Source organism: Phyllobates terribilis, unplaced genomic scaffold, assembly GCF_046119375.1.
Source record: "Phyllobates terribilis strain yellow unplaced genomic scaffold, ASM4611937v1 Scaffold_853__1_contigs__length_604787, whole genome shotgun sequence".
Lineage (NCBI taxonomy): Eukaryota > Metazoa > Chordata > Amphibia > Anura > Dendrobatidae > Phyllobates > Phyllobates terribilis.
In genome coordinates, this window is record NW_027363613.1 from 407834 (window position 1) to 430677 (window position 22844).

The 22844-nt window shown below is 45.4% G+C and overlaps 12 non-coding genes and 2 pseudogenes across 12 annotated transcripts; all 14 read right to left on the reverse strand.

The window, feature by feature from the left end:
- Nucleotides 1–783: 783 nt before the first annotated feature.
- Nucleotides 784–973, reverse strand: LOC141240501 (U2 spliceosomal RNA). The gene has a single exon (XR_012305741.1). It is a non-coding gene; the product is annotated as a U2 spliceosomal RNA (small nuclear RNA).
- Nucleotides 974–7148: 6175 nt separating this feature from the next.
- Nucleotides 7149–7339, reverse strand: LOC141240401 (U2 spliceosomal RNA). Its single transcript, XR_012305650.1, has one exon. It is a non-coding gene; the product is annotated as a U2 spliceosomal RNA (small nuclear RNA).
- Nucleotides 7340–8454: 1115 nt separating this feature from the next.
- Nucleotides 8455–8645, reverse strand: LOC141240448 (U2 spliceosomal RNA). Its single transcript, XR_012305696.1, has one exon. It is a non-coding gene; the product is annotated as a U2 spliceosomal RNA (small nuclear RNA).
- A 1115-nt stretch (nt 8646–9760) lies between these two features.
- Nucleotides 9761–9946, reverse strand: LOC141240515 (U2 spliceosomal RNA). Its single transcript, XR_012305752.1, has one exon. It is a non-coding gene; the product is annotated as a U2 spliceosomal RNA (small nuclear RNA).
- A 711-nt stretch (nt 9947–10657) lies between these two features.
- Nucleotides 10658–10837, reverse strand: LOC141240530 (U2 spliceosomal RNA; annotated as a pseudogene).
- Nucleotides 10838–11952: 1115 nt separating this feature from the next.
- LOC141240402 (U2 spliceosomal RNA) lies at nt 11953–12143 on the reverse strand. The gene has a single exon (XR_012305651.1). It is a non-coding gene; the product is annotated as a U2 spliceosomal RNA (small nuclear RNA).
- Nucleotides 12144–13258: 1115 nt separating this feature from the next.
- Nucleotides 13259–13449, reverse strand: LOC141240403 (U2 spliceosomal RNA). The gene has a single exon (XR_012305652.1). It is a non-coding gene; the product is annotated as a U2 spliceosomal RNA (small nuclear RNA).
- Nucleotides 13450–14564: 1115 nt separating this feature from the next.
- On the reverse strand, nt 14565–14755 carry LOC141240404 (U2 spliceosomal RNA). The gene has a single exon (XR_012305653.1). It is a non-coding gene; the product is annotated as a U2 spliceosomal RNA (small nuclear RNA).
- A 1115-nt stretch (nt 14756–15870) lies between these two features.
- Nucleotides 15871–16056, reverse strand: LOC141240516 (U2 spliceosomal RNA). The gene has a single exon (XR_012305753.1). It is a non-coding gene; the product is annotated as a U2 spliceosomal RNA (small nuclear RNA).
- Nucleotides 16057–16767: 711 nt separating this feature from the next.
- On the reverse strand, nt 16768–16947 carry LOC141240531 (U2 spliceosomal RNA; annotated as a pseudogene).
- A 1115-nt stretch (nt 16948–18062) lies between these two features.
- LOC141240405 (U2 spliceosomal RNA) lies at nt 18063–18253 on the reverse strand. The gene has a single exon (XR_012305654.1). It is a non-coding gene; the product is annotated as a U2 spliceosomal RNA (small nuclear RNA).
- A 1115-nt stretch (nt 18254–19368) lies between these two features.
- LOC141240406 (U2 spliceosomal RNA) lies at nt 19369–19559 on the reverse strand. Its single transcript, XR_012305655.1, has one exon. It is a non-coding gene; the product is annotated as a U2 spliceosomal RNA (small nuclear RNA).
- Nucleotides 19560–20674: 1115 nt separating this feature from the next.
- Nucleotides 20675–20865, reverse strand: LOC141240407 (U2 spliceosomal RNA). The gene has a single exon (XR_012305656.1). It is a non-coding gene; the product is annotated as a U2 spliceosomal RNA (small nuclear RNA).
- A 1115-nt stretch (nt 20866–21980) lies between these two features.
- LOC141240408 (U2 spliceosomal RNA) lies at nt 21981–22171 on the reverse strand. The gene has a single exon (XR_012305657.1). It is a non-coding gene; the product is annotated as a U2 spliceosomal RNA (small nuclear RNA).
- Nucleotides 22172–22844: the final 673 nt, after the last annotated feature.

The window sequence follows — 22844 nt, forward strand, 5'->3', positions numbered from 1 at the left end:
GCTGCTGCTGGCTGTCCAGCAGCAGACTGAAGGTGGCTGCTGCTGTGCACAGGTATATAAAGGCTCAGAGCCTATTATGACACGCGCAGCCAGCGTTCCATTGCCACATTCCATCTACTGCAGGCAGGATACCTGGCTGGCTGAATGTCGCTGAGAAGCTCACAGAGACCGCCATAAGCAACAGTTTAACAGAATGCCACAGACTAATCAACCAAACTTTTTGGGTTGGGTTCTCTTTTATAGTCTGCAGGCATTAAATGAAAGAAGTCAGTGTTCCAGCAGAAGGAGACAACGTTTCAGAAAAGGCATTGTAGCAAACCAAAAAAGAAATTTTAAGCGCAGCAGAGTAACCAGCGCACATACCTGTTAGCTCAGGTGAGTTTAAAATGCTGCTGTTGATAACAAGGGCATTTGCTAAATAGATGGTGTGTGTGCAACAATATACTGAAAGGTCAATTATATTGTGCAGCTTATCTCACCACCTGTAGTTATTTAGGTGAAAGCTCCAAAATGCTTGCCTAATATGTCTGTTTATCCAAAAGGAAGTAAAAAGGGAGAGCTAGAAAGATAGCATTGCATCACATTACATGGCAATGCAATGCACAGTTGCTGAAGTTGAACCAAAATGAGCTTGTAATCTGGCTTCTGCAACTTTGAACATGAAAAATCCAATGAGGAGAAGAAAAGCAAAGCCAAAGAGTCCATCCCAAAATCCGACAAACAAGCAAAATGAACAAAAAACATTGAATTCAATTCTTTCTGATTTTAGAAACTGCATTAAAGAAGGGGTGCACCGGTCCTGGAGATACTGCAATACCAGGTCAATGCGTGGAGTGGACAGAGCAAGCTCTTTTTCCATCTCCCTGTTCTAAAAATCCATTTAATATATGGTCCCCAGATAGGGGACGTATCAGATATTAAACTGATAAGAACAGATCAGGTTTCAACATATTTTATTAAGTGCGTAAAAGATGGTTTACAATCAAAAACAACAACACAAACAGTACATTATTAAAACACAGAATTCCACCCATAAAAACCCCATATACGATTGGCATCCCTTCTCCCAATACATTTCACATCCCTCAAGTAATAAATATACATCTGGCTAAAAGCAATTTTAAGACAATCCTTCACAGAAATAGCGTCACGTTTAAAAAGTAAAATATTGCGTGCCTTCCAAAGGGCGTCTTTAAAACAGTTAATCATACACCAACATATACAATACTGTTGAGGGGTCGGACATTTAAAAAGGCCATATAAAACATATTCATGGTTAAAATCTCTTAAACCGCAAGTCCATTTTAAAAGAATCCCAACTTTGTGCCAAAGTTCCTGTGCAAATGGGCCATTCCACATAAGGTGCAAGGTGGTTTCGTCATAAACACATGAGTCTCTGGGGCATTTTGCTCTGGCCACCAGGCCTCTCCTGTGTTGAAACTCTCTGGTGGGGAGGCACTGGTGGACCACCATCCATGCGATGTCCTTATGTCCATTTGCTAAGAATTTCCCGAAGACATTCTTCCAAACTTGCTTCGATCTCTCTTCTGAGAAATTTACTATGGGGGTCACATCTTCATTCCTCCTCAGAAAAGATAAAAGCTTCTTGCGGTCTTTAAAAATGTCCATATTAAAATCACCAAGGCTATAAAATCGAACAGTCTTTTCTAAGATTGCTTGGTGTTTGGGGGGGCATAGTAAAACAGGGGAATTCAACGACAACTTAAACCATCTTTTAAAAATCATCCCACAAGTATATTTTAAAAAATAACTTAGCGCACTATTACCATTAAAATGTTTGAAACAAAAGCAGAAATAATTTAAATACAAATAAATATGTAAGTCGGGAACATCCCTTCCGCCGTTCATTTTATTCTTCCTCATTATTTCTCTCCTTAATTTTTCCATTTTGGAGTTCCATAAAAACATAAAGATCATCCTAGTCATTTTTTTAATTAAAACATCAGAGGGGGGGTACACCATAGCTATATACAGTATGAGGGGTAACAACACTGATTTTATAATTAAAATTTTCCCCTCCATTGTTAGGGACCTCAAACCCCAAAATGATATTTTCTTTGACATTTTTTCTATGACATTCTCCCAGCTTTGAGTTCCCACATTCTCCTCGTTAAAAACAACTCCAAGAATTTTTACATTGTCTCGTTTTATAGTGAGCTGCGGGAGTTGGGCGGTGTCCCAGGATCCCAAAGTCAGACATTCAGATTTATTTAAATTAAGTTTAAAACCGGATGCCTGGGAAAAAAAATCAATGCGCAACACCGCCCTCCGGAGGGAAGCAGGGTCCACGCACACAACCGTCACGTCATCCATGTAGCCAAAGACTCTCACATCACTGCCACCTCCGCCAGGAACAGGAACCCCTCTAATCACTTTGTCTTTTCTTATTGCGCTCAGCAGGGGCTCCATGGCGCAGATGAACAGGATGGGCGACAAGGGGCATCCCTGCTTCACTCCGGACTCAAGGGGAACTCCATCTGTTAAAAAGCCATTAAGAGAAATTTGACTAAAACAATTTTTATATAAAATCTTAATACAATTTAAAAGCATATTAGGGATACCCATTCTTTTTAAAACTCTAAAAAGAAATCTATGAGAGACTCTATCGAAAGCTTTTTCAAAATCTAGGGCTAAAAGGGCTACATTTTGACCCCGGTCTCTGGAATACCAAATTACATCCCTTAATACGTTTAAAACCTCTGAAATACTTCTGCCTGGTACACTACAAACCTGCTCAGGCTGGATTAGTTTGGCAATGACATTCCTGAGCCGGTTTGCAACCACCTTAGCAAGTACCTTGTAATCAACGTTTAGGAGAGTTATGGGTCTCCAATTCGCTAGAGCACTGCGATCACCTTTTTTATATATCAAAGACACCACTCCTCTCCTCCACGAAAATGGCAACTGTTCAGAAATAAAAACTTCTTTAAAAAGCATAAAAAGGTCCTCTTTTAAAATGTCCCAAAAAGTAAGATAAAACTCTACAGGTAGTCCATCACACCCAGGTGCTTTGCCCTTAGAGAAACTTTTAAAAACATAAAATAATTCCTCTAAAACAATATCGCGTTCTAAAAACTCCTGGTCTGTAAAATTTAACTTAAAATCGAGATCATTAAGAGCATCAGATAAAAAGGACTCATCTATACACTTTTTACTAAAAAGATGCTTATAAAAGTTAAAAGTAGCATTCAACATTCCCTGCATAGATGTTTCACCCTCTAGATTTGTGATCACTTCTCTTTTATCCATGACTTTTTTGAAGAAGAAGCGAGAGCACTTCTCCCCCTCCTCCAAGTGCTGCACTCTAGAGTTAAAAATAATCTCTTTCCCCTTTGTGTCTATGCAGTTCTGGATTTCAGTTTTTAGGCTAGCAATATCATCTCCCACCTCCACCCCTAGCTCTTTGAATTTAAAAAGTGTTTGTAGTTTGGTGTTAAGATCACTAAAACATCTTTTTTTCTCTCTAGCTTTACGTCTCCCTGCTTTTATAAAAAACATTCTGACTTTTTTTTTCAAATTTTCCCACCAGGTTACCATAGGGGCATCAGAAGGTTTTTGTCGCCGCCAGGCTTGATAGGCTTTACCAAAGTCTTGTCGAATCAGAGGGTCCTCCAGCAGGTAAGTACTTAGACGCCAGAGGCCCCTGTTGACCCTCTGTTCATCCCGGTATTCTAGGTGCACCTCCAAGCCCTTATGGTCAGAAAATATATTTGATGTTAAAACACATTTTACAGGGTTAAAATCATCTGATAGGAAAATAAAATCGATCCTGGAGGACACCCCTCTTCCGGACCACGTATAACCAGGGTCCGTCGGCAGGAGTGACCTCCACGCATCGCATAATTTAAAATCAGTTATAAAATCTTTCAATAGATGACATGACTTATCCAATTTGCGTAAAGGGTCACCCCCCGCTCGTTGTTCACTAGCACAAAGACAATTAAAATCACCCCCTACGATCAGGGGAGATGACCCAGTACAGTACAATGGCAATATCCCAAATAAATTAATTCTCTCTTGCTTATCAGGGGGAGCATAAATATTTATTACACGTAGGGTAAAACCATTAAATTTAAAATGCACTAAAACCACTCTGCCTGGTACTATTTCTGTGACAGCATTTACAGTAATATTTCTCCCACGACAGAGGAAGCCCACCCCCGCTGACTTGTTGTCATTGGAGCCAGACCAGATGGAGGGCCCCAGTCTCCAATCTGTCTTGATGTCATTATAATTTAGTGCATGTTGTATCCCGCATTCCTGTAATAAACAAATGTCAAAGTCAGCGGTTTCTAAATACTTGAATAGAGCAGCCCTACGAACTGGGCTCTTTAATGACCTCACATTCAGTGAGACAAGTCTTAATGTCGGCATTCATAGGTCAGGGTGGTGGATCTTCCATGAGGACACCTGACTCAAAGCCCTGTATGTCAAATTGCTCCAGGACATCCGGGCTAGAGGACCCAAACGACTCGATATTCTGTGAGCCGGCGGTTGCCCCCTCGTAGGTCACGGTTCCCAGCCACATTCCAGGAGACGCTGGGGCTTCGACATTCCGTCTCTTTTTCGGGGCAGACTCCACCAGGTCACTGGTACAGTCCTCCTCTTCCTCCACCTCCTCCAGCGGGAGAGACTGGTCCATCAGGATAAGATCACCAACACCGATTCCCTGATGTTCGCCACCTAGAAGCAAAGCCCCCTCATCTGGCTGGCTAATCGCCCTGGAAGATCCTGAGGCCATCGCTGCGTGGTCCCCTGTAGCCAACCGCACAGGGGCACCACCCTCCAGCCCAACAGGATCGGTATCGGGAACCATCGACACGGAGGATACCCTCCCAGAAGGAGGACCCCTCCGCTCCGGTCCATGCGAGGTCCGCCCATCGTTAAGGGACTTCGATGCAGGGGCCGCCCCAGAGGGGCCTCCGGCTCCCTGCTCCATCCCAGCCTTCTCGCCCTTCGAACCGCCCTCCGACGCCGGCCCGCCAGTGAAGACCGGCGGGCGCATCGGCTCAGCTGCAGAAGATGCAGCTTCTGCGTAGGTCCTGGTCCTGGTCCTGTTGGGGCATCCTCGGAACATGTGCCCCGCCTCACCACAAAGATTGCATTTCCTCCCAACGGGACAGTCCTTCATTAAATGTCCGTAACAGCTGCAATTATTGCAGCGGTCTACTTTCCTGCCCATGCAGGACGTTTGGGTATGACCCATTTGTCCACAGTTCCTGCAACATACCGGCATTCCAGGGTAAAATAAGTAGCCTCTGCTCTTACCGATCACAAATGTTGAGGGAGGGTGTAGCATTCCTCCCACTCCGCTTGGGTCCCTCTTTAGACGGGCCATGTACCTCCTCTTGCCGCACCAGAAGCCTACCGCGTTCTTCACAGTGCCCAGGTATCTCAGATCGTCACAATAACGGATAAGGTAGGTCGAGATGTCTGCAGCTTCCACAAAGGGGTTCGGGAAATGCACCACGATAGGGATCTCGTCATAGGCATACAAGAGACAAAAGGTTAGTCCATCCAATTCATCCAAGTAGTTTTTCTCATTTACCTTTTGTACGAGTTGGTGACAGCATCCCTGGCTCTTGAAGGTGATGGTGTAAGTCCCCTTGTACTCATTGTCCTGGAAGCAGAATATGTCTTCCCGCCGAAACTCCAGAACTCCAAGCAGAATCCTATGGCAGATGTAATACAAATTCTTCTCCGTCCTCGATCCTGCTCCAACTTCAATCCTCACGGTGTTCCGCATCCGGGCATCACCCGATGAATATGTGAGCGTTGCCGGCATCCTTCACTCAGGAACGTACCGACTCTTCTCTCTGAAAGGCGCAAGCCTTCATGGGATCCCTTCCCGTTGCTCCCGGACTAATCCTTCCTCCCAATAGCAGCAGGGGGGTTAAGTCCCTCCGAAAAGGAACGATCCCCCCAGGCCGAGAGAAAGGGTACCAAGAGCACCTCACAGGCAAGACCACACAGGTAAACCTGATAGATCGTGCCAAAAGGCCGAGAAGCGATAACCAGAATTGGTTTCAAACTACGGAGCCACCCAAGGATCCTGAAAAGTCCATTTGTGGAGATGAGCTCCTGGACTCCCGTTAAGAAGACATGTTGTCAACCTCTAGATCCCTTACATGCCTGCACTTTTCGGCTTGCTGCTGCTGCAATCCACGCGTTTTAGATCTGCATAACTCCACCTCTTTAAACACAGCACCTTCACCCCCTGCTGTTCCCACCCGCCTCAACACCGTTGGAAGGGAGGAGAACCAATTAAGGCGGGGGGTGGGGTGGAACGAGCAGCTGTCTACCCTTAGCAGGAGGGCTCCTGATTACATACCTCTCCTGCTGCTGCTGCTGCTGGCTGTCCAGCAGCAGACTGAAGGTGGCTGCTGCTGTGCACAGGTATATAAAGGCTCAGAGCCTATTATGACACGCGCAGCCAGCGTTCCATTGCCACATTCCATCTACTGCAGGCAGGATACCTGGCTGGCTGAATGTCACTGAGAAGCTCACAGAGACCGCCATAAGCAACAGTTTAACAGAATGCCACAGACTAATCAACCAAACTTTTTGGGTTGGGTTCTCTTTTATAGTCTGCAGGCATTAAATGAAAGAAGTCAGTGTTCCAGCAGAAGGAGACAACGTTTCAGAAAAGGCATTGTAGCAAACCAAAAAAGAAATTTTAAGCGCAGCAGAGTAACCAGCGCACATACCTGTTAGCTCAGGTGAGTTTAAAAGGCTGCTGTTGATAACAAGGGCATTTGCTAAATAGATGGTGTGTGTGCAACAATATACTGAAAGGTCAATTATATTGTGCAGCTTATCTCACCACCTGTAGTTATTTAGGTGAAAGCTCCAAAATGCTTGCCTAATATGTCTGTTTATCCAAAAGGAAGTAAAAAGGGAGAGCTAGAAAGATAGCATTGCATCACATTACATGGCAATGCAATGCACAGTTGCTGAAGTTGAACCAAAATGAGCTTGTAATCTGGCTTCTGCAACTTTGAACATGAAAAATCCAATGAGGAGAAGAAAAGCAAAGCCAAAGAGTCCATCCCAAAATCCGACAAACAAGCAAAATGAACAAAAAACATTGAATTCAATTCTTTCTGATTTTAGAAACTGCATTAAAGAAGGGGTGCACCGGTCCTGGAGATACTGCAATACCAGGTCAATGCGTGGAGTGGACAGAGCAAGCTCTTTTTCCATCTCCCTGTTCTAAAAATCCATTTAATATATGGTCCCCAGATAGGGGACGTATCAGATATTAAACTGATAAGAACAGATACTACACTTGATCTTAGCCAAAAGGCCGAGAAGCGATAACCAGAATTGGTTTCAAACTACGGAGCCACCCAAGGATCCTGAAAAGTCCATTTGTGGAGATGAGCTCCTGGACTCCCGTTAAGAAGACATGTTGTCAACCTCTAGATCCCTTACATGCCTGCACTTTTCGGCTTGCTGCTGCTGCAATCCACGCGTTTTAGATCTGCATAACTCCACCTCTTTAAACACAGCACCTTCACCCCCTGCTGTTCCCACCCGCCTCAACACCGTTGGAAGGGAGGAGAACCAATTAAGGCGGGGGGTGGGGTGGAACGAGCAGCTGTCTACCCTTAGCAGGAGGGCTCCTGATTACATACCTCTCCTGCTGCTGCTGCTGCTGGCTGTCCAGCAGCAGACTGAAGGTGGCTGCTGCTGTGCACAGGTATATAAAGGCTCAGAGCCTATTATGACACGCGCAGCCAGCGTTCCATTGCCACATTCCATCTACTGCAGGCAGGATACCTGGCTGGCTGAATGTCGCTGAGAAGCTCACAGAGACCGCCATAAGCAACAGTTTAACAGAATGCCACAGACTAATCACCCAAACTTTTTGGGTTGGGTTCTCTTTTATAGTCTGCAGGCATTAAATGAAAGAAGTCAGTGTTCCAGCAGAGGGAGACAACGTTTCAGAAAAGGCATTGTAGCAAACCAAAAAAGAAATTTTAAGCGCAGCAGAGTAACCAGCGCACATACCTGTTAGCTCAGGTGAGTTTAAAAGGCTGCTGTTGATAACAAGGGCATTTGCTAAATAGATGGTGTGTGTGCAACAATATACTGAAAGGTCAATTATATTGTGCAGCTTATCTCACCACCTGTAGTTATTTAGGTGAAAGCTCCAAAATGCTTGCCTAATATGTCTGTTTATCCAAAAGGAAGTAAAAAGGGAGAGCTAGAAAGATAGCATTGCATCACATTACATGGCAATGCAATGCACAGTTGCTGAAGTTGAACCAAAATGAGCTTGTAATCTGGCTTCTGCAACTTTGAACATGAAAAATCCAATGAGGAGAAGAAAAGCAAAGCCAAAGAGTCCTTCCCAAAATCCGACAAACAAGCAAAATGAACAAAAAACATTGAATTCAATTCTTTCTGATTTTAGAAACTGCATTAAAGAAGGGGTGCACCGGTCCTGGAGATACTGCAATACCAGGTCAATGTGTGGAGTGGACAGAGCAAGCTCTTTTTCCATCTCCCTGTTCTAAAAATCCATTTAATATATGGTCCCCAGATAGGGGACGTATCAGATATTAAACTGATAAGAACAGATACTACACTTGATCTTAGCCAAAAGGCCGAGAAGCGATAACCAGAATTGGTTTCAAACTACGGAGCCACCCAAGGATCCTGAAAAGTCCATTTGTGGAGATGAGCTCCTGGACTCCCGTTAAGAAGACATGTTGTCAACCTCTAGATCCCTTACATGCCTGCACTTTTCGGCTTGCTGCTGCTGCAATCCACGCGTTTTAGATCTGCATAACTCCACCTCTTTAAACACAGCACCTTCACCCCCTGCTGTTCCCACCCGCCTCAACACCGTTGGAAGGGAGGAGAACCAATTAAGGCGGGGGGTGGGGTGGAACGAGCAGCTGTCTACCCTTAGCAGGAGGGCTCCTGATTACATACCTCTCCTGCTGCTGCTGCTGCTGGCTGTCCAGCAGCAGACTGAAGGTGGCTGCTGCTGTGCACAGGTATATAAAGGCTCAGAGCCTATTATGACACGCGCAGCCAACGTTCCATTGCCACATTCCATCTACTGCAGGCAGGATACCTGGCTGGCTGAATGTCGCTGAGAAGCTCACAGAGACGGCCATAAGCAACAGTTTAACAGAATGCCACAGACTAATCAACCAAACTTTTTGGGTTGGGTTCTCTTTTATAGTCTGCAGGCATTAAATGAAAGAAGTCAGTGTTCCAGCAGAAGGAGACAACGTTTCAGAAAAGGCATTGTAGCAAACCAAAAAAGAAATTTTAAGCGCAGCAGAGTAACCAGCGCACATACCTGTTAGCTCAGGTGAGTTTAAAAGGCTGCTGTTGATAACAAGGGCATTTGCTAAATAGATGGTGTGTGTGCAACAATATACTGAAAGGTCAATTATATTGTGCAGCTTATCTCACCACCTGTAGTTATTTAGGTGAAAGCTCCAAAATGCTTGCCTAATATGTCTGTTTATCCAAAAGGAAGTAAAAAGGGAGAGCTAGAAAGATAGCATTGCATCACATTACATGGCAATGCAATGCACAGTTGCTGAAGTTGAACCAAAATGAGCTTGTAATCTGGCTTCTGCAACTTTGAACATGAAAAATCCAATGAGGAGAAGAAAAGCAAAGCCAAAGAGTCCATCCCAAAATCCGACAAACAAGCAAAATGAACAAAAAACATTGAATTCAATTCTTTCTGATTTTAGAAACTGCATTAAAGAAGGGGTGCACCGGTCCTGGAGATACTGCAATACCAGGTCAATGCGTGGAGTGGACAGAGCAAGCTCTTTTTCCATCTCCCTGTTCTAAAAATCCATTTAATATATGGTCCCCAGATAGGGGACGTATCAGATATTAAACTGATAAGAACAGATTTTTTTTTTTTTTTTTTTATCGAAAGCCCGAATTCGTGTACAAAACCCGAGTGCGCTTAAAAAAGTGACAAGTGCCACAAAAAAAAGTGCACTAGGATGCTGGTCTTCTTGAAACCCTCTCCAAAAGGAGAAGGGTCCCCCAAACCATTCCCCGTCCCTCCGAGCCAGAAGGCCACAGCGAGGAACAGGGACAAATAGCCACCTCCAGCCGGAGCCAGAGGCGACCCAATTTTACCCCCAATACCTGCCCGATTTCTCACCCGAGCAAGGCACTGGGAGCCAAAGACTGTGCTCCCCTCCCGGAAGAGGGGAGCCAACAACGCTCTCCTCCCGAAAGAGGAGAGCCAGTGGGGTTCAGGGGGGAGCGGAACCTGATGGCCACACACTCCCCCCCTAGACCTGCCAAGAGAGGAACCCGTAAGGGAACCGCATCCCGACAAAATCCTAGTAAGGACGTGGACACACGTGAAAAAGTGGACACACAGTGACAAAAAAAAATTAAATAAATAGTGAAGGTTTCACAGTATAATACTGCCCGGACCTTCGACCGGGAATTGAAAAATTCCCCATCCTAAGGCCAGAAGGCCCGGAATAAGGGTGTGTGTGAAGAAAGAAATATTGAAGTGCTAGTGCAAATGTGCCATAAACTCAAGTGGGGTTCCCAATCCCAGTGAGTTAAGGCACCCCAGGGTCACCACTCCTGGGGCACTTCACACTTCGGGCTTTCGATCTTCCCCGGCCCAATGGCGTCGATCCTGGGGGGCCATGCTTTCCACCAGATCACTATATTAGCCACCTGGCGTACTAACAAGCGCCTAAACCCCAGTGTGCATAATGTATCAATCTACTAGGGCGGCCAACATCCAAAACCGCCTTTTCGAAAGATACTACACTTGATCTTAGCCAAAAGGCCGAGAAGCGATAACCAGAATTGGTTTCAAACTACGGAGCCACCCAAGGATCCTGAAAAGTCCATTTGTGGAGATGAGCTCCTGGACTCCCGTTAAGAAGACATGTTGTCAACCTCTAGATCCCTTACATGCCTGCACTTTTCGGCTTGCTGCTGCTGCAATCCACGCGTTTTAGATCTGCATAACTCCACCTCTTTAAACACAGCACCTTCACCCCCTGCTGTTCCCACCCGCCTCAACACCGTTGGAAGGGAGGAGAACCAATTAAGGCGGGGGGTGGGGTGGAACGAGCAGCTGTCTACCCTTAGCAGGAGGGCTCCTGATTACATACCTCTCCTGCTGCTGCTGCTGCTGGCTGTCCAGCAGCAGACTGAAGGTGGCTGCTGCTGTGCACAGGTATATAAAGGCTCAGAGCCTATTATGACACGCGCAGCCAGCGTTCCATTGCCACATTCCATCTACTGCAGGCAGGATACCTGGCTGGCTGAATGTCGCTGAGAAGCTCACAGAGACCGCCATAAGCAACAGTTTAACAGAATGCCACAGACTAATCAACCAAACTTTTTGGGTTGGCTTCTCTTTTATAGTCTGCAGGCATTAAATGAAAGAAGTCAGTGTTCCAGCAGAAGGAGACAACGTTTCAGAAAAGGCATTGTAGCAAACCAAAAAAGAAATTTTAAGCGCAGCAGAGTAACCAGCGCACATACCTGTTAGCTCAGGTGAGTTTAAAAGGCTGCTGTTGATAACAAGGGCATTTGCTAAATAGATGGTGTGTGTGCAACAATATACTGAAAGGTCAATTATATTGTGCAGCTTATCTCACCACCTGTAGTTATTTAGGTGAAAGCTCCAAAATGCTTGCCTAATATGTCTGTTTATCCAAAAGGAAGTAAAAAGGGAGAGCTAGAAAGATAGCATTGCATCACATTACATGGCAATGCAATGCACAGTTGCTGAAGTTGAACCAAAATGAGCTTGTAATCTGGCTTCTGCAACTTTGAACATGAAAAATCCAATGAGGAGAAGAAAAGCAAAGCCAAAGAGTCCATCCCAAAATCCGACAAACAAGCAAAATGAACAAAAAACATTGAATTCAATTCTTTCTGATTTTAGAAACTGCATTAAAGAAGGGGTGCACCGGTCCTGGAGATACTGCAATACCAGGTCAATGCGTGGAGTGGACAGAGCAAGCTCTTTTTCCATCTCCCTGTTCTAAAAATCCATTTAATATATGGTCCCCAGATAGGGGACGTATCAGATATTAAACTGATAAGAACAGATACTACACTTGATCTTAGCCAAAAGGCCGAGAAGCGATAACCAGAATTGGTTTCAAACTACGGAGCCACCCAAGGATCCTGAAAAGTCCATTTGTGGAGATGAGCTCCTGGACTCCCGTTAAGAAGACATGTTGTCAACCTCTAGATCCCTTACATGCCTGCACTTTTCGGCTTGCTGCTGCTGCAATCCACGCGTTTTAGATCTGCATAACTCCACCTCTTTAAACACAGCACCTTCACCCCCTGCTGTTCCCACCCGCCTCAACACCGTTGGAAGGGAGGAGAACCAATTAAGGCGGGGGGTGGGGTGGAACGAGCAGCTGTCTACCCTTAGCAGGAGGGCTCCTGATTACATACCTCTCCTGCTGCTGCTGCTGCTGGCTGTCCAGCAGCAGACTGAAGGTGGCTGCTGCTGTGCACAGGTATATAAAGGCTCAGAGCCTATTATGACACGCGCAGCCAGCGTTCCATTGCCACATTCCATCTACTGCAGGCAGGATACCTGGCTGGCTGAATGTCGCTGAGAAGCTCACAGAGACCGCCATAAGCAACAGTTTAACAGAATGCCACAGACTAATCAACCAAACTTTTTGGGTTGGGTTCTCTTTTATAGTCTGCAGGCATTAAATGAAAGAAGTCAGTGTTCCAGCAGAAGGAGACAACGTTTCAGAAAAGGCATTGTAGCAAACCAAAAAAGAAATTTTAAGCGCAGCAGAGTAACCAGCGCACATACCTGTTAGCTCAGGTGAGTTTAAAAGGCTGCTGTTGATAACAAGGGCATTTGCTAAATAGATGGTGTGTGTGCAACAATATACTGAAAGGTCAATTATATTGTGCAGCTTATCTCACCACCCGTAGTTATTTAGGTGAAAGCTCCAAAATGCTTGCCTAATATGTCTGTTTATCCAAAAGGAAGTAAAAAGGGAGAGCTAGAAAGATAGCATTGCATCACATTACATGGCAATGCAATGCACAGTTGCTGAAGTTGAACCAAAATGAGCTTGTAATCTGGCTTCTGCAACTTTGAACATGAAAAATCCAATGAGGAGAAGAAAAGCAAAGCCAAAGAGTCCATCCCAAAATCCGACAAACAAGCAAAATGAACAAAAAACATTGAATTCAATTCTTTCTGATTTTAGAAACTGCATTAAAGAAGGGGTGCACCGGTCCTGGAGATACTGCAATACCAGGTCAATGCGTGGAGTGGACAGAGCAAGCTCTTTTTCCATCTCCCTGTTCTAAAAATCCATTTAATATATGGTCCCCAGATAGGGGACGTATCAGATATTAAACTGATAAGAACAGATACTACACTTGATCTTAGCCAAAAGGCCGAGAAGCGATAACCAGAATTGGTTTCAAACTACGGAGCCACCCAAGGATCCTGAAAAGTCCATTTGTGGAGATGAGCTCCTGGACTCCCGTTAAGAAGACATGTTGTCAACCTCTAGATCCCTTACATGCCTGCACTTTTCGGCTTGCTGCTGCTGCAATCCACGCGTTTTAGATCTGCATAACTCCACCTCTTTAAACACAGCACCTTCACCCCCTGCTGTTCCCACCCGCCTCAACACCGTTGGAAGGGAGGAGAACCAATTAAGGCGGGGGGTGGGGTGGAACGAGCAGCTGTCTACCCTTAGCAGGAGGGCTCCTGATTACATACCTCTCCTGCTGCTGCTGCTGCTGGCTGTCCAGCAGCAGACTGAAGGTGGCTGCTGCTGTGCACAGGTATATAAAGGCTCAGAGCCTATTATGACACGCGCAGCCAGCGTTCCATTGCCACATTCCATCTACTGCAGGCAGGATACCTGGCTGGCTGAATGTCGCTGAGAAGCTCACAGAGACCGCCATAAGCAACAGTTTAACAGAATGCCACAGACTAATCACCCAAACTTTTTGGGTTGGGTTCTCTTTTATAGTCTGCAGGCATTAAATGAAAGAAGTCAGTGTTCCAGCAGAGGGAGACAACGTTTCAGAAAAGGCATTGTAGCAAACCAAAAAAGAAATTTTAAGCGCAGCAGAGTAACCAGCGCACATACCTGTTAGCTCAGGTGAGTTTAAAAGGCTGCTGTTGATAACAAGGGCATTTGCTAAATAGATGGTGTGTGTGCAACAATATACTGAAAGGTCAATTATATTGTGCAGCTTATCTCACCACCTGTAGTTATTTAGGTGAAAGCTCCAAAATGCTTGCCTAATATGTCTGTTTATCCAAAAGGAAGTAAAAAGGGAGAGCTAGAAAGATAGCATTGCATCACATTACATGGCAATGCAATGCACAGTTGCTGAAGTTGAACCAAAATGAGCTTGTAATCTGGCTTCTGCAACTTTGAACATGAAAAATCCAATGAGGAGAAGAAAAGCAAAGCCAAAGAGTCCTTCCCAAAATCCGACAAACAAGCAAAATGAACAAAAAACATTGAATTCAATTCTTTCTGATTTTAGAAACTGCATTAAAGAAGGGGTGCACCGGTCCTGGAGATACTGCAATACCAGGTCAATGCGTGGAGTGGACAGAGCAAGCTCTTTTTCCATCTCCCTGTTCTAAAAATCCATTTAATATATGGTCCCCAGATAGGGGACGTATCAGATATTAAACTGATAAGAACAGATACTACACTTGATCTTAGCCAAAAGGCCGAGAAGCGATAACCAGAATTGGTTTCAAACTACGGAGCCACCCAAGGATCCTGAAAAGTCCATTTGTGGAGATGAGCTCCTGGACTCCCGTTAAGAAGACATGTTGTCAACCTCTAGATCCCTTACATGCCTGCACTTTTCGGCTTGCTGCTGCTGCAATCCACGCGTTTTAGATCTGCATAACTCCACCTCTTTAAACACAGCACCTTCACCCCCTGCTGTTCCCACCCGCCTCAACACCGTTGGAAGGGAGGAGAACCAATTAAGGCGGGGGGTGGGGTGGAACGAGCAGCTGTCTACCCTTAGCAGGAGGGCTCCTGATTACATACCTCTCCTGCTGCTGCTGCTGCTGGCTGTCCAGCAGCAGACTGAAGGTGGCTGCTGCTGTGCACAGGTATATAAAGGCTCAGAGCCTATTATGACACGCGCAGCCAACGTTCCATTGCCACATTCCATCTACTGCAGGCAGGATACCTGGCTGGCTGAATGTCGCTGAGAAGCTCACAGAGACGGCCATAAGCAACAGTTTAACAGAATGCCACAGACTAATCAACCAAACTTTTTGGGTTGGGTTCTCTTTTATAGTCTGCAGGCATTAAATGAAAGAAGTCAGTGTTCCAGCAGAAGGAGACAACGTTTCAGAAAAGGCATTGTAGCAAACCAAAAAAGAAATTTTAAGCGCAGCAGAGTAACCAGCGCACATACCTGTTAGCTCAGGTGAGTTTAAAAGGCTGCTGTTGATAACAAGGGCATTTGCTAAATAGATGGTGTGTGTGCAACAATATACTGAAAGGTCAATTATATTGTGCAGCTTATCTCACCACCTGTAGTTATTTAGGTGAAAGCTCCAAAATGCTTGCCTAATATGTCTGTTTATCCAAAAGGAAGTAAAAAGGGAGAGCTAGAAAGATAGCATTGCATCACATTACATGGCAATGCAATGCACAGTTGCTGAAGTTGAACCAAAATGAGCTTGTAATCTGGCTTCTGCAACTTTGAACATGAAAAATCCAATGAGGAGAAGAAAAGCAAAGCCAAAGAGTCCATCCCAAAATCCGACAAACAAGCAAAATGAACAAAAAACATTGAATTCAATTCTTTCTGATTTTAGAAACTGCATTAAAGAAGGGGTGCACCGGTCCTGGAGATACTGCAATACCAGGTCAATGCGTGGAGTGGACAGAGCAAGCTCTTTTTCCATCTCCCTGTTCTAAAAATCCATTTAATATATGGTCCCCAGATAGGGGACGTATCAGATATTAAACTGATAAGAACAGATTTTTTTTTTTTTTTTTTTATCGAAAGCCCGAATTCGTGTACAAAACCCGAGTGCGCTTAAAAAAGTGACAAGTGCCACAAAAAAAAGTGCACTAGGATGCTGGTCTTCTTGAAACCCTCTCCAAAAGGAGAAGGGTCCCCCAAACCATTCCCCGTCCCTCCGAGCCAGAAGGCCACAGCGAGGAACAGGGACAAATAGCCACCTCCAGCCGGAGCCAGAGGCGACCCAATTTTACCCCCAATACCTGCCCGATTTCTCACCCGAGCAAGGCACTGGGAGCCAAAGACTGTGCTCCCCTCCCGGAAGAGGGGAGCCAACAACGCTCTCCTCCCGAAAGAGGAGAGCCAGTGGGGTTCAGGGGGGAGCGGAACCTGATGGCCACACACTCCCCCCCTAGACCTGCCAAGAGAGGAACCCGTAAGGGAACCGCATCCCGACAAAATCCTAGTAAGGACGTGGACACACGTGAAAAAGTGGACACACAGTGACAAAAAAAAATTAAATAAATAGTGAAGGTTTCACAGTATAATACTGCCCGGACCTTCGACCGGGAATTGAAAAATTCCCCATCCTAAGGCCAGAAGGCCCGGAATAAGGGTGTGTGTGAAGAAAGAAATATTGAAGTGCTAGTGCAAATGTGCCATAAACTCAAGTGGGGTTCCCAATCCCAGTGAGTTAAGGCACCCCAGGGTCACCACTCCTGGGGCACTTCACACTTCGGGCTTTCGATCTTCCCCGGCCCAATGGCGTCGATCCTGGGGGGCCATGCTTTCCACCAGATCACTATATTAGCCACCTGGCGTACTAACAAGCGCCTAAACCCCAGTGTGCATAATGTATCAATCTACTAGGGCGGCCAACATCCAAAACCGCCTTTTCGAAAGATACTACACTTGATCTTAGCCAAAAGGCCGAGAAGCGATAACCAGAATTGGTTTCAAACTACGGAGCCACCCAAGGATCCTGAAAAGTCCATTTGTGGAGATGAGCTCCTGGACTCCCGTTAAGAAGACATGTTGTCAACCTCTAGATCCCTTACATGCCTGCACTTTTCGGCTTGCTGCTGCTGCAATCCACGCGTTTTAGATCTGCATAACTCCACCTCTTTAAACACAGCACCTTCACCCCCTGCTGTTCCCACCCGCCTCAACACCGTTGGAAGGGAGGAGAACCAATTAAGGCGGGGGGTGGGGTGGAACGAGCAGCTGTCTACCCTTAGCAGGAGGGCTCCTGATTACATACCTCTCCTGCTGCTGCTGCTGCTGGCTGTCCAGCAGCAGACTGAAGGTGGCTGCTGCTGTGCACAGGTATATAAAGGCTCAGAGCCTATTATGACACGCGCAGCCAGCGTTCCATTGCCACATTCCATCTACTGCAGGCAGGATACCTGGCTGGCTGAATGTCGCTGAGAAGCTCACAGAGACCGCCATAAGCAACAGTTTAACAGAATGCCACAGACTAATCAACCAAACTTTTTGGGTTGGCTTCTCTTTTATAGTCTGCAGGCATTAAATGAAAGAAGTCAGTGTTCCAGCAGAAGGAGACAACGTTTCAGAAAAGGCATTGTAGCAAACCAAAAAAGAAATTTTAAGCGCAGCAGAGTAACCAGCGCACATACCTGTTAGCTCAGGTGAGTTTAAAAGGCTGCTGTTGATAACAAGGGCATTTGCTAAATAGATGGTGTGTGTGCAACAATATACTGAAAGGTCAATTATATTGTGCAGCTTATCTCACCACCTGTAGTTATTTAGGTGAAAGCTCCAAAATGCTTGCCTAATATGTCTGTTTATCCAAAAGGAAGTAAAAAGGGAGAGCTAGAAAGATAGCATTGCATCACATTACATGGCAATGCAATGCACAGTTGCTGAAGTTGAACCAAAATGAGCTTGTAATCTGGCTTCTGCAACTTTGAACATGAAAAATCCAATGAGGAGAAGAAAAGCAAAGCCAAAGAGTCCATCCCAAAATCCGACAAACAAGCAAAATGAACAAAAAACATTGAATTCAATTCTTTCTGATTTTAGAAACTGCATTAAAGAAGGGGTGCACCGGTCCTGGAGATACTGCAATACCAGGTCAATGCGTGGAGTGGACAGAGCAAGCTCTTTTTCCATCTCCCTGTTCTAAAAATCCATTTAATATATGGTCCCCAGATAGGGGACGTATCAGATATTAAACTGATAAGAACAGATACTACACTTGATCTTAGCCAAAAGGCCGAGAAGCGATAACCAGAATTGGTTTCAAACTACGGAGCCACCCAAGGATCCTGAAAAGTCCATTTGTGGAGATGAGCTCCTGGACTCCCGTTAAGAAGACATGTTGTCAACCTCTAGATCCCTTACATGCCTGCACTTTTCGGCTTGCTGCTGCTGCAATCCACGCGTTTTAGATCTGCATAACTCCACCTCTTTAAACACAGCACCTTCACCCCCTGCTGTTCCCACCCGCCTCAACACCGTTGGAAGGGAGGAGAACCAATTAAGGCGGGGGGTGGGGTGGAACGAGCAGCTGTCTACCCTTAGCAGGAGGGCTCCTGATTACATACCTCTCCTGCTGCTGCTGCTGCTGGCTGTCCAGCAGCAGACTGAAGGTGGCTGCTGCTGTGCACAGGTATATAAAGGCTCAGAGCCTATTATGACACGCGCAGCCAGCGTTCCATTGCCACATTCCATCTACTGCAGGCAGGATACCTGGCTGGCTGAATGTCGCTGAGAAGCTCACAGAGACCGCCATAAGCAACAGTTTAACAGAATGCCACAGACTAATCAACCAAACTTTTTGGGTTGGGTTCTCTTTTATAGTCTGCAGGCATTAAATGAAAGAAGTCAGTGTTCCAGCAGAAGGAGACAACGTTTCAGAAAAGGCATTGTAGCAAACCAAAAAAGAAATTTTAAGCGCAGCAGAGTAACCAGCGCACATACCTGTTAGCTCAGGTGAGTTTAAAAGGCTGCTGTTGATAACAAGGGCATTTGCTAAATAGATGGTGTGTGTGCAACAATATACTGAAAGGTCAATTATATTGTGCAGCTTATCTCACCACCCGTAGTTATTTAGGTGAAAGCTCCAAAATGCTTGCCTAATATGTCTGTTTATCCAAAAGGAAGTAAAAAGGGAGAGCTAGAAAGATAGCATTGCATCACATTACATGGCAATGCAATGCACAGTTGCTGAAGTTGAACCAAAATGAGCTTGTAATCTGGCTTCTGCAACTTTGAACATGAAAAATCCAATGAGGAGAAGAAAAGCAAAGCCAAAGAGTCCATCCCAAAATCCGACAAACAAGCAAAATGAACAAAAAACATTGAATTCAATTCTTTCTGATTTTAGAAACTGCATTAAAGAAGGGGTGCACCGGTCCTGGAGATACTGCAATACCAGGTCAATGCGTGGAGTGGACAGAGCAAGCTCTTTTTCCATCTCCCTGTTCTAAAAATCCATTTAATATATGGTCCCCAGATAGGGGACGTATCAGATATTAAACTGATAAGAACAGATACTACACTTGATCTTAGCCAAAAGGCCGAGAAGCGATAACCAGAATTGGTTTCAAACTACGGAGCCACCCAAGGATCCTGAAAAGTCCATTTGTGGAGATGAGCTCCTGGACTCCCGTTAAGAAGACATGTTGTCAACCTCTAGATCCCTTACATGCCTGCACTTTTCGGCTTGCTGCTGCTGCAATCCACGCGTTTTAGATCTGCATAACTCCACCTCTTTAAACACAGCACCTTCACCCCCTGCTGTTCCCACCCGCCTCAACACCGTTGGAAGGGAGGAGAACCAATTAAGGCGGGGGGTGGGGTGGAACGAGCAGCTGTCTACCCTTAGCAGGAGGGCTCCTGATTACATACCTCTCCTGCTGCTGCTGCTGCTGGCTGTCCAGCAGCAGACTGAAGGTGGCTGCTGCTGTGCACAGGTATATAAAGGCTCAGAGCCTATTATGACACGCGCAGCCAGCGTTCCATTGCCACATTCCATCTACTGCAGGCAGGATACCTGGCTGGCTGAATGTCGCTGAGAAGCTCACAGAGACCGCCATAAGCAACAGTTTAACAGAATGCCACAGACTAATCAACCAAACTTTTTGGGTTGGCTTCTCTTTTATAGTCTGCAGGCATTAAATGAAAGAAGTCAGTGTTCCAGCAGAAGGAGACAACGTTTCAGAAAAGGCATTGTAGCAAACCAAAAAAGAAATTTTAAGCGCAGCAGAGTAACCAGCGCACATACCTGTTAGCTCAGGTGAGTTTAAAAGGCTGCTGTTGATAACAAGGGCATTTGCTAAATAGATGGTGTGTGTGCAACAATATACTGAAAGGTCAATTATATTGTGCAGCTTATCTCACCACCTGTAGTTATTTAGGTGAAAGCTCCAAAATGCTTGCCTAATATGTCTGTTTATCCAAAAGGAAGTAAAAAGGGAGAGCTAGAAAGATAGCATTGCATCACATTACATGGCAATGCAATGCACAGTTGCTGAAGTTGAACCAAAATGAGCTTGTAATCTGGCTTCTGCAACTTTGAACATGAAAAATCCAATGAGGAGAAGAAAAGCAAAGCCAAAGAGTCCATCCCAAAATCCGACAAACAAGCAAAATGAACAAAAAACATTGAATTCAATTCTTTCTGATTTTAGAAACTGCATTAAAGAAGGGGTGCACCGGTCCTGGAGATACTGCAATACCAGGTCAATGCGTGGAGTGGACAGAGCAAGCTCTTTTTCCATCTCCCTGTTCTAAAAATCCATTTAATATATGGTCCCCAGATAGGGGACGTATCAGATATTAAACTGATAAGAACAGATACTACACTTGATCTTAGCCAAAAGGCCGAGAAGCGATAACCAGAATTGGTTTCAAACTACGGAGCCACCCAAGGATCCTGAAAAGTCCATTTGTGGAGATGAGCTCCTGGACTCCCGTTAAGAAGACATGTTGTCAACCTCTAGATCCCTTACATGCCTGCACTTTTCGGCTTGCTGCTGCTGCAATCCACGCGTTTTAGATCTGCATAACTCCACCTCTTTAAACACAGCACCTTCACCCCCTGCTGTTCCCACCCGCCTCAACACCGTTGGAAGGGAGGAGAACCAATTAAGGCGGGGGGTGGGGTGGAACGAGCAGCTGTCTACCCTTAGCAGGAGGGCTCCTGATTACATACCTCTCCTGCTGCTGCTGCTGCTGGCTGTCCAGCAGCAGACTGAAGGTGGCTGCTGCTGTGCACAGGTATATAAAGGCTCAGAGCCTATTATGACACGCGCAGCCAGCGTTCCATTGCCACATTCCATCTACTGCAGGCAGGATACCTGGCTGGCTGAATGTCGCTGAGAAGCTCACAGAGACCGCCATAAGCAACAGTTTAACAGAATGCCACAGACTAATCAACCAAACTTTTTGGGTTGGGTTCTCTTTTATAGTCTGCAGGCATTAAATGAAAGAAGTCAGTGTTCCAGCAGAAGGAGACAACGTTTCAGAAAAGGCATTGTAGCAAACCAAAAAAGAAATTTTAAGCGCAGCAGAGTAACCAGCGCACATACCTGTTAGCTCAGGTGAGTTTAAAAGGCTGCTGTTGATAACAAGGGCATTTGCTAAATAGATGGTGTGTGTGCAACAATATACTGAAAGGTCAATTATATTGTGCAGCTTATCTCACCACCCGTAGTTATTTAGGTGAAAGCTCCAAAATGCTTGCCTAATATGTCTGTTTATCCAAAAGGAAGTAAAAAGGGAGAGCTAGAAAGATAGCATTGCATCACATTACATGGCAATGCAATGCACAGTTGCTGAAGTTGAACCAAAATGAGCTTGTAATCTGGCTTCTGCAACTTTGAACATGAAAAATCCAATGAGGAGAAGAAAAGCAAAGCCAAAGAGTCCATCCCAAAATCCGACAAACAAGCAAAATGAACAAAAAACATTGAATTCAATTCTTTCTGATTTTAGAAACTGCATTAAAGAAGGGGTGCACCGGTCCTGGAGATACTGCAATACCAGGTCAATGCGTGGAGTGGACAGAGCAAGCTCTTTTTCCATCTCCCTGTTCTAAAAATCCATTTAATATATGGTCCCCAGATAGGGGACGTATCAGATATTAAACTGATAAGAACAGATACTACACTTGATCTTAGCCAAAAGGCCGAGAAGCGATAACCAGAATTGGTTTCAAACTACGGAGCCACCCAAGGATCCTGAAAAGTCCATTTGTGGAGATGAGCTCCTGGACTCCCGTTAAGAAGACATGTTGTCAACCTCTAGATCCCTTACATGCCTGCACTTTTCGGCTTGCTGCTGCTGCAATCCACGCGTTTTAGATCTGCATAACTCCACCTCTTTAAACACAGCACCTTCACCCCCTGCTGTTCCCACCCGCCTCAACACCGTTGGAAGGGAGGAGAACCAATTAAGGCGGGGGGTGGGGTGGAACGAGCAGCTGTCTACCCTTAGCAGGAGGGCTCCTGATTACATACCTCTCCTGCTGCTGCTGCTGCTGGCTGTCCAGCAGCAGACTGAAGGTGGCTGCTGCTGTGCACAGGTATATAAAGGCTCAGAGCCTATTATGACACGCGCAGCCAGCGTTCCATTGCCACATTCCATCTACTGCAGGCAGGATACCTGGCTGGCTGAATGTCGCTGAGAAGCTCACAGAGACCGCCATAAGCAACAGTTTAACAGAATGCCACAGACTAATCAACCAAACTTTTTGGGTTGGGTTCTCTTTTATAGTCTGCAGGCATTAAATGAAAGAAGTCAGTGTTCCAGCAGAAGGAGACAACGTTTCAGAAAAGGCATTGTAGCAAACCAAAAAAGAAATTTTAAGCGCA